Genomic DNA, 10,279 nt, shown 5'->3' with positions numbered 1-10,279 from the left:
GCTTCCCGGTGTTGTCTGTGAACACGGTGCCTGATTAGAGAAGCTCGAAGTCAACTGTGATGGGGCAACAGCCACACTGCAGCAGAGGCCCCACCTGCGGCCAAGATGGGGGACCAGGGACCAGGCACCCTACCTGGGATAGGTAACACCCAGATGAGATCCCAGAGACAGCCGCCCTCGGGGAAGAGGACGACTCCCAAGAGAAAGAAGCGATCACGGCGAGCCCTCCAACCGCCCCCAGCTCACTGCCTCGAGTGTCCAGGCCGTGGCACAGGGAGGGGACCCGCGTGGAAGGAGCCGAAGGATCGGGGCAGCCATGCGGCCGGAGTCCGCAGCTGGCGCGGCGGAGGGGAGGGGCGGCGCGGCACAGAGAAAGGGCCACAGAGAGGACTGGGGGAGGCGGGCTGGGGTGCGTGCACCTTGCGGGGCGTAGCACGTTCTCACCAGGCAGGCTGGAAGACCTCAGAATTCCTGGGGTGCCGGCGACTCGGAAGGCTTTGCCAAAACGACGGGGAGTAATTAGCCCCAGAAGGGGCACTGCTCTGGGCCCGCCTAAAAGTCCTAAGAGCGAGCAATGGAAGGATCCAACGACCTCCAAGGAGCTCGAGGGCGCCTCAGGGCGGCGCTCGAGAAGGTCTACAGAAACTCAGAAACACGCAGCGCCCTAACAGGGGAATTTCAAAGTGTAGCCGAAGAAGCAGGAAAATATGAGCTACACGAGGAGAATCCTCAACCCACCGAGACGAACCAGAGCCGACTGACACAGACGTGTGAGTTTACGAAGAACATGAGAACCGTCATCAGAGCTGCATCCCACACGTTCCACACCTCGGAGACACAGACGGCACCGTACGGTCCTGTCAAACCTCGAGAGAGGAAACCGGTGCCTGAGAGACAGCTACACCGGACGGGACGGCAGCCCAGCCGCGCGGAGACGAGGAGCCTGGACACACGGTCTCAGAAACTGCCCGAGACGACACGCAGACGGAGGGTCCGAAAGAACGAGGGGCAAACACACCTGCAGCCTGGGGCTGCTGAAAACGGCCCCGCTGTGGGCAACTGAACTGTCCGGCGGGGGCGGGGAGGCTTTAAAAGCAGTGGCCCAAAATCTTCCAAACTTCACAAAAACCGTGAACTCTGAAAAACTCAATAAACCCCGAACACGTCATCTAAAGAGAACTACAGCAAAGTAAATCGTGAGCAAGATGCTCAAAACCAGTGACCGGCAAAGAGCTTGCAGGCGGCCTGTAAAGAGGGAGGGCGGCAAGTCGACGTCCTCCAGGGAAAAGGCTGCCACCCTCGCGTTCCCTCCCACTGCGAATGTCTTTCCAAAGCAAAGGGGAGATGCAGACGCTTCAGGCACAAAACGCTCGCCGCACGAGGGACGTCAGAGGCGCCCGCCCTCCGGGCAGAAAGAAAACGAGGCCGGACGGAAACCTTCATCCACGGAAAGGGACCCGCGGGACCAGCAGCTCTACCTCGTCTTCCCTTATCAAGCGCCCTGAAGAGCGATTACGTAATCACATCGACGCACTGCGTGGCTCGCGACACGTGTGACACAGCACACTGCACGGTGACAAAAAGCCAGGAGGGAAAGCACGGAGACTCTGCAGGGAAGTCCTCGGCGCAGGTGGAGTGCCAGGCGGTCACCGACGGCAGACGGCCGCAGGTGGCGAGCCATCCGAGGCGTGAAAGTGAGGACGGCGAACACGCTGACAGGAAGTCGACGGGGCCATAAGCGGCATTCGGTTAACACGAAAGGGAGCAGAAACCATGAAACAGAAACAAGGAGAAAACAAGCGAGATGAAAGAGCCAAAGCCAACCTCAGATCGCAGTACGCGTTACCGGTGGCAACACCCGCTGAACGCGGGGCCCGCCGGAAACCCATCCGAAACACAGAGACACAGGGAGGGTGGACACACAGAAAAAGACGTGCCGCACGCACGACGGCCAGAAGCGAGCTGGGAGAGCTACGTGCGTATGGTTTTGTTTCACACCTACTTCACCTGGTCTTCCCAGAAGGGCTCCGATCCAAGAACTAACCAGGCCCAGCCCTGCTCAGCGTCCGCGATCACACGGGATCGGAGCCGTCCGTGGAGGCACGGCTGTAGAGGAGCGGCTAGATGGTACCAGATAAAGGAGATTTCAGAGCAAAGGATGTTAACCGGGCTCGATGAGGATAATTTCACATTGAATAAAAGGGCCAAGTAAAAACCATAAACACGGACGCCCCCACGACAAAGGCACAAAATGCGTGAGCGTCTGCACAGACAAACCTACAAGTGTACCGGAACATTCCAGCACTCTCGACGATAACTGGTAGAGCAGAAGCAGAACATCGGCAAGGACGTGGCAGACCCGAACAGCAGCATGGACGCCGTGACCCGACCGACGGGCGCGGACACCCGCCCCACAGGGTCCCCCGGCGCAGGGAGCGCTCGCAGATGGCCTGCGCTCTGGGCCCAAGCGACCCACGTGGTCCAGAGGTCAGCAAGCACAGCTGGCCCCCGAACCGGCAGGGGTCAGGGGCACCGACCCCCACACCACCGAATCCGAGCCGTACAACGGACTCTCCAACGCTCAACTGTTAACAGCCTACTGTCGCCCGAAGCCTCGCGGGTCACAGAAGCAGTCGGTACCACAGATTTCGCATGTCATGTGTATCATGCACTGTACTCTTACAATAAAGTAAGCTGGAACACTATGGCCGTGCCACCCTGAACAAGCCCGATCCCATCTGATCTCGAAAGCCAAGCAGGGTCGGGCCTGGTTAGTACTTGGATGGGAGACCACCCAGGAAGACCAGGTGCTGTAGGCGTAAAAATTAAAAAATAAGAGATTGTAAGCTGACAAGGTCCTTGCGATCTGTGAGGTCAACCAAGGGTTGCCTCGCCTTAAAAAAAAAAAAGTAAGTTGGAAAAAAGACGACGTTATGAAGAAAAACGTAAGAGGAAACACATTCATTGGATTTACTGGGAAAGTCCGCGTGTAAGCAAACCCGCACAGTTCAAACCGCATTGTTGTTCAAGGGCCAAACGTACTTTGAACTGAGTAAAAATAAAAAAGCTCCACATTGGAATCTGCAGGATGCCCCTAAAACAGCAGCACTTAGAAGAAAACCAAATGTTTCCATTAGAAAAAAATGAAAGTCTCCAATAAATAACTCAGCTTCCAACTTAGGAAAGTAGAAAAAAACAAATCCAGCCTAAAGTAAGCCAAATAGAGGAAAACATTAAGATCAGAGTATAAACCTACGAGATTGAAAACAAAAAGACAATAGAAACTCAATGAAACCCAAAACTGCGTCTTGGAGAAAATCAGTACAATTGATAAAGCTCTCAGCAGACTGAGCCGGAAGAAAACAAAAATGACCAGCGGCCGGACCGTGAACGGCGACGCGGCCGCAGATTTCTACGGGTACCGAAAGGACAGCGAGGAAACATGAACGACCTCATGCTGGCAAACCCGACCAGTTAGACGAACGGGGCAACTACCTGTAAACGCAAACGACTCTCAAAATCGAGAGCAGACAGCCCGAGTCGCCCTACGTGTCCGAAAACAATTCCCACAACGAAACCTCCAGACGCAGCGGGCTTCGGCGCTAAGTGCTGCCACGTGTCTTTCCGAAAACGTTAGCGAACACCTCCCACATAGTCCCGACGCTCCCACGACATCCACACCAGACAAAGACGTTCCAAGGACAAAAAACAAAACGAAAAATTTACAGGCCGAGATCGCTCATGAATATCGATGCAAAAATCACAAACAAAATTTTGGCGACTCAAACCTGATGTTCAGAAAGGGCACGACACGCCGTGGCCGGGGCGGTCTGTCCCAGGAATGAAAGGCGAGCCGCATTCAAAATCAGCCAGCGTAACTTGCCGCATCAATAAACCAAAAAAGGAAGACACGGCTAAACACAGAAGCGGCAGCTGACAAAATCCAACACCTGTTCCTGGCCCGTGCAGACGGACTAGAGCTGCAGGGACGTCGTCATCCAACGAGGCAGACGCTGCAGACCCACCGCAACCCCGGACGGCGAGGGGCGGCCTCGCCACTCGCATCCGCAGCGCCGAGGGCCCACCCCGAGTGGGCAAGGGCACAGGGGGCGTCCACACGGGAGAGGGAGAGGCGAAACCGTCTCTACTCGCGGGGGACGTTATCGTCTAGGCGGAAAACCTGATAGTCACCGAAAAGCTGCTAGAACCAAGAAGTGAGTCAGTTACAAGGACGAGGCCAGCAGCACACAGAGATCAGCAGCGCCGGCAACTTTCAACCATGAACTTCAATGTTGAAAACAATACCAATAATAACACCGAAAAAAAGAAAAACTTGGAGATAAATGAGTAAATCTGACAAAAGACATCAATTAAAGACCTGCACACTGAAAACTATAAAACATTGCTGAAAAATTAAAAACAACTTAAAGAAGTGGGGTGACACAGGGGTGCACCTCAGAGATGCTGTGGGTTCGGCCCCAGACCGGAGCGAGCTGGCATCTCTCTGCTGGTGGAGGGTCTTGCCTTGAATTTGTGAAAAACGCACCATCTGTGAAGCGCTTCGAAACAAAGCGAACTCGGTGTAACAAGGGAGACCGCGCCTGGCCGCACCTTGGACGACCCAACGTGGCCGAGACGGTGGTCCCGCCCGAGTCATCCACGAGCCCGCGGTCCCCATCGAAGCTTCGGCAAGCTTCTCTTCACAAACACTGACAAACTGATTCTAAAATCCATGGGGAAATGCGGAGGACCTAGAATAGAACAATTCTGAAGAAGAACAGAGTTGGAGAGTTGATATCACCCAATTGTAAGAATTATGAAGCCGTAATAAAAACAGCACAGTACTGATATAAATATAGACTGACGGACCCATTGAACGTAACAGAGTCCAGAAATAAACCCGCACACATATGGACAACTGGTTTTTGACAAAAGTGCAAAGATAATCCAGCAGAGAGAGAACGGTCTTCATGACAAAGGGTGCCGGGACCCCTGGACATTGGCACGCGGAAGCACGTACGTGGACGCACACCTGCATCGCTCCCAAACCGCTAACTCAGAACAGATCAGACCTAAACGTAAACTCTAAAACGACAAAACGTCTGGAAGAAAACACAGGAGAGAATCCTTGTGACCTCGACTTAGGCAAAGACTTCTCGGCTGCAACACCAAAAGCCCAATGCAGAAGAACAAACTGATAAACTGGAGTGGACCAAAAATTTTAAATTCTACTCTTCAAAAGCCGCTATTAAGAAAAATGAAAGCCACGGAAAGTTTTTACGAAATATGAACGTAAAAAGGAACTTGCAGGGTAAGTAAAGAGCTCTTAAAACTCAACAGTAAGCCAACGACTCAATTTAAAACAACGGGCAGGCGTCAGAACAGACGCTTTACCGCAGCAGACACATGACGAATAAGCACGTGCAGAGACGCCACCAGCAGCGAGTCGTGAGGGGAACGCGGTGAGGTGCAGTCGCGCCGCTGACGCCGACAGGGCCGCGCGCACCGAGCACCGTGCGGTGTGCAGGACCCAGAATGCGCGCGCCGCCGGCCAGCAGGCGAGGGCGCTTCGGACGACACCCTGGCTCTCCTAAGCGAAACACGAATAAATCCACGGGCCTGCCACTCCACGGCTAGGGACACAGCCGAGGGCATAAAACGGCGCGGCCCCAGAGACCTGCACGCGATAGCCAGGAACGTGAAATGCGACCGGGGAATGGATACACGCTGTGACAGATCCATACGAGAGAGCGGTGCCCAGCGGCAAAACAAACAGAGACTGCCACACGCAAGCACGTGGAAGACGCCCAGACAATCACGCTGAATGGGAGACATGGGACCGAAACACGGGGCTCGTCTCTATAATGCTCCAGAGAAGGCGAACTCAGCTATAGTGACAGGAAGCTGATCAGGGGCTGCCTGAGGGTGGGGGTCAGGGTGGGCAAGAGGGAGGAATCGCGGGGGCACAGGGGCACCTGAGGTGGTGGACAGGCTCCTTATCTTGACCGCAGTGAGTTTTACATGTGTACACGTGTGTCAAAGTTATCAACCTGCACACTTTACGTGTAGCTATTATGCCAATTATGCTTCTAAAAAGTTGTTTTTAAAAATAACTAGACTCTCAGAAGCTAAGCAGGGTCAGGCCTGGTCAGTACTTGGATGGGAGACCACCTAGGAAGACCGGGTGCTGTAGGTGTAAAAACTAAAAAAATAAGGGATTGTAAGCTGACAAGGTCCTCGCAATCTGTGAGGTCAATCAAGGGTCGCCTCGCCTAAAAAGTAAAAATAAAAAAATAACCAGACAGCAATGATCCCAATTGGACCCTTTACATTCCAGGATTCCTTTGTTCTGTAGCTTTAAACAATCTCCACAGCTCAATGACAACCGTAAACCAGCAGCATCAGGCTACCATTTCTACGACTGACCCCAAGCATATCCTTTTCCGTCCCAAAAAGGTTCACAGGGATACTGTAGTATCGCGTGAAGCCCTGTCTTTCTCTAGACCAGGAGTCAGCAAGCTCTTGTTGCAAAGGGCCAAATCACAAGTATTTGTGCCTTTGTGGGCCACGTGTTCTCAAAACTCAAGGCTGCTGCCGTCGGGCAAAAGCCACAGGCAATATGACACAGACGGAGGGCTGTGAGCCAATAAAACTTTATTTACAGAAACAGGTGGGGCTGGGTTCAGGGGAGGTCCCAGTGTGGTTCTTGGCATCACCTGGGAAATTATTAGAAATGCAAATTCTCAGGACCCACCTCAGATCCAGGAATCTGCAACTCTGGGGGTGAGACTCAGAAGCTCTAGTCTCAAGAATTCTGAAGGTCGAGTTTTAAGACCCGCTGGTCTAGAACACCTGGCAATAGGGATGGACTGACCCAGAGCCAAGAATAAGCAAAGCCGAAGCACACTGGACAGAAGGTGGAGCTGGCCCCCGTGGGCCTCAACAGAACCTAAGCTGACTAAGACCACTCACGGGGAAGAACTCAGCGACGGGAGACAGGCGCTTTGAGCCCCTCCCGACAAAGCTCCATTACCGAAATGACTGTGGCGGGTCTTCTCACCCCTGGACAAAGAGTTTTCGATCCGTTTTAAAAAAACAATTCTAAAACATCTCAGCCTACATCCTTAACTCCACATTCCGACGACTGAAGGTGGAGATGATCAGATCTGAGAGCGAGGGGTCTGAGTCATCCCCGCAAACCTCCATCGGGATTGTTTTCGGCCGTGGACACGGAATGTGCAGGCCGTGCGGGCGGCGAGTCCCACGTGCCCGGGCTCCACTGGGGAAGGTGACAGCGCGGGAAGATAAATCCTTGTCTGAGGATTCCTCTCACGGCAGTCGTTTTAAAGCAGCTCTCACGTCCCTCCCCCCTCAACGCGTGACGCGTCAGAGCCTTTTGCGAATCCAGAGACAGATCAGGAAGACAGAATAAAATGCACCGTGAGGAAAGAAAACCAGTTTCCAGACGGAGGAGGAAAACGACTTCGACCCCGTCCTCTCGAGGATCGCCGGACCGCCTGCTCTCGGTGACGGCGGGTGAAGGACCCCCAGAAACCACGGGGGAAGCTCGGGGGAGAAGGTGCCGCCGCAGGGGGTGGAGGGCAAGTCCCGCGGCAGCAAACCCGGGCCCGTCTGCACCAGGGACAGGCGGCCCCATCGCGCCACCGCTGCCCGTCGGCGCGCGGGCTCTGGCGTGGCCGGGCGCTCCGCGATCACCGGCGTGGGGAGAGCTGCCCACGGAGGCCGAAGGCCAGAACCGACCAGAGAACGTCAGGGGAAACCGACAGAAGAGACCGTCGCACCGTCGCTAGCACCCCCGGAGCGGGGAGACAGCTCCTGCGTCCGTGACGCAAAAACAGGTGCCTCACGAAAGAAACAGCGAAGAGGGCGTCTGGAAATTAAAAACGAAATCACGGGCCTCAGCGCAGCCAGGTAAGAAGCAAGTGGCACAGGAGACACTGAGGAAGCCCCGCGGCAACACCACGAAGACGGCGCACGCGCCGGGCCACGCGGCCAGAGGGTGGACGTCCAGAAGGCCCGCCGGACAGGGGATGGTCCGAAGGGAAGGGGCCGAGACCACGACCAGTGCGTCCCGACACCGAGGGCACGAGCCTCGTGGGGACCAGGGCACACGGGCGCCCAGCACAGGACCGGACGCCAGGCTGGTGCGGCCGCCTGCCAGGCGCCAGGCTGGAAAGGAAGGAGGCGGGTCTCCTGCCCAGTCCAGTGCACTGGCCTCTGGGGCAGGGGGACCGCTGCTCGGACACGAGGCCAGGGACGACACCATTCAGGCTAAGAGAAGAGCGGGCCAACTCCAGGACACAGGACCGTGTCCCGAGAGGAAGCGAGGTCAGAACGCGGGACCCAAGGGGAACAGACAGGAAGTGAGGTCAGAACTGCAGGACCAAAACCGCGGTGGATAGGAAGTGAGGTCAGGATGCGGGACCAAGGATGACGTGGGCAGGAAGTGGGGTCAGAACCCCTAACCAGCTCGGGCTGAACAAGGACCCACAGTCATAATAATAGACACAAATGATGGATTTATCAAAACCTAAGACAGGGGATGTGGACGGGCCCAGACAGCGGGCAGGCACAGGCTGCCGGAAGCGCCAGTGCAGGTGCTGGAAAAATGGGGGGTCCACAGAAGGATGAGCGGGGAACGATGGGAAGCCCCTGCCAGAGGCCAAGGAGGGAGGCTGGACAGGGTCTCCCGGTGTGTGGCGTTACCCTTTAGCCGTAGACCTTGTCCGTGGACGCCTTAACAACGAAAGGTAAAGGGAACATCGTGATATGAACCAATACCAAACCCTCAAACCCCAGAGAAGCGACGTCAGCCTGCCAGGGGAGCAGGGGCACCAGTCACATCTGCCGGCACATGACAGAGCAGGTCTCACTGGGCAAGGCGGGGCTAAAGGCCACCTGTGCCCAAGCAGGGACAGGCATCTGAAGGAAGAACCGCCAGGGCTGTGCCAACCACCCCAATCCTACCTGCAAATGCTGAGTCACAGCCAGAGTAACTCAGCCTAGCCCGTGAGGACACCAGAAGCAAAAAGAACATTCCAACTCAGCGCCCACCCGCTGGACTGCACAGCCCGTCCCAGAGGGAGCAGCGACGGCCAGGAGTGCACACAAGGACCGTCCGACAGCTGGACGTATTTTCAACATGTCCAGACTGAGCACAGGGTCTACTAAAACAAACAGCCACCAAATAAACACCTAAATGAGATCTTGAGCTTTTAGTGTGGCGATTCCTGGGACATAGCAGCACTTCAGGGCTGCTCAAAGGACACAGAGGTAATGAGATGACCATGGTGGGGTGAGGGTCCCCCAAGCACCTTGTGACATGGAGATGCACAGGGAGGGGCACTGGTGCACTCCGGGGTGAGGCAAAAGGACCTGGAGCCAGTTCCTCCCATCAGCGCCAACAAAGCCCGCCAGCTCGCACAGCCGGCGACGCCCCTCTACAGGCAGCGGGGCCGGGCAGCGGGCAGGACCAGCGGGCTGCAGCGCAAGCAGCTCAGGCCCACGCAGCCAACACTCCGGGCAGGTTCACCCGGCTGGGCCGCACGACAGACCTTCTAGATACTTGAGAATCTATAAGCAACTCCCACGTTTACCACAATGGCTCACGGAAACAGAGCCGACCCCCTGGACCCACCAGAGGCTACTTATGAACGTGCCATCGGAACGGGGCGTCTGAGACAAAGAACACACGGCACAGCTCAGGACAGCTCCCGGCCCGCGAAGGCGGTCACACGCCACAGGCCCGCCACCCCGGCCGCCCGTCCCGGACAGGCTCTCCCAGGGCCCGGGGAGGCCCGGTCACCGCTGCTCTCGGCGCCACGGGCCGAGGCCCTTCTCTGACTGAAAAGCAGGGGGACAGCGCCGAGTGTGTGCGCCTCCCACGGCGAGGGCAAGGCCACCCCAGCAAGAGGACAGCCCCTGGTCGGGCGCCCGTGGGGCCTGGGAGGTTCCTCAGCAAGAGCACAGCCCTCCGGGGCAACCATCGGGGAGGCCGTGATTCCTGAGGACGAAGCGTCTACAAGAATGGAGAAGCTTCTCTTCCAGCAGTAAGCATCCTGTCCATGACGTCCGCTCTGGTCCACGAGGGACACGGAACACCAGAACCAGGCCTGGCCAAGGGCTTTGCTGACGGGTCACCCCCAGCCCGCCACGCTCCCCACGGCCGCCTGGCAGCTCTGGGGTTCCTTCCCGCCCAGGCGTGGCTCCGGGGCCGCATCCCCTCAAGGGTCTGAGGGAAGGTGTCTGGTTCAACATG

The 10,279-nt window shown here is 56.4% G+C and overlaps 1 protein-coding gene and 1 pseudogene across 1 annotated transcript in view; one reads left to right on the top strand and one right to left on the bottom strand.

Annotated features, from left to right (window-relative positions):
• The window catches only part of SKI (SKI proto-oncogene), a gene marked incomplete at its 5' end in the record, with an annotated part of 65,771 nt that overhangs the window by 37,207 nt on the left and 18,285 nt on the right, over positions 1 to 10,279 (bottom strand). The window lies entirely within an intron of this gene.
• LOC111730362 lies at positions 2,701 to 2,819 on the top strand (annotated as a pseudogene).

This window comes from Pteropus vampyrus, unplaced genomic scaffold (genome assembly GCF_000151845.1).
Source record: "Pteropus vampyrus isolate Shadow unplaced genomic scaffold, Pvam_2.0 Scaffold309, whole genome shotgun sequence".
Taxonomy (NCBI): domain Eukaryota; kingdom Metazoa; phylum Chordata; class Mammalia; order Chiroptera; family Pteropodidae; genus Pteropus; species Pteropus vampyrus.
This window is presented reverse-complemented; position numbering and strand designations above follow the sequence as displayed.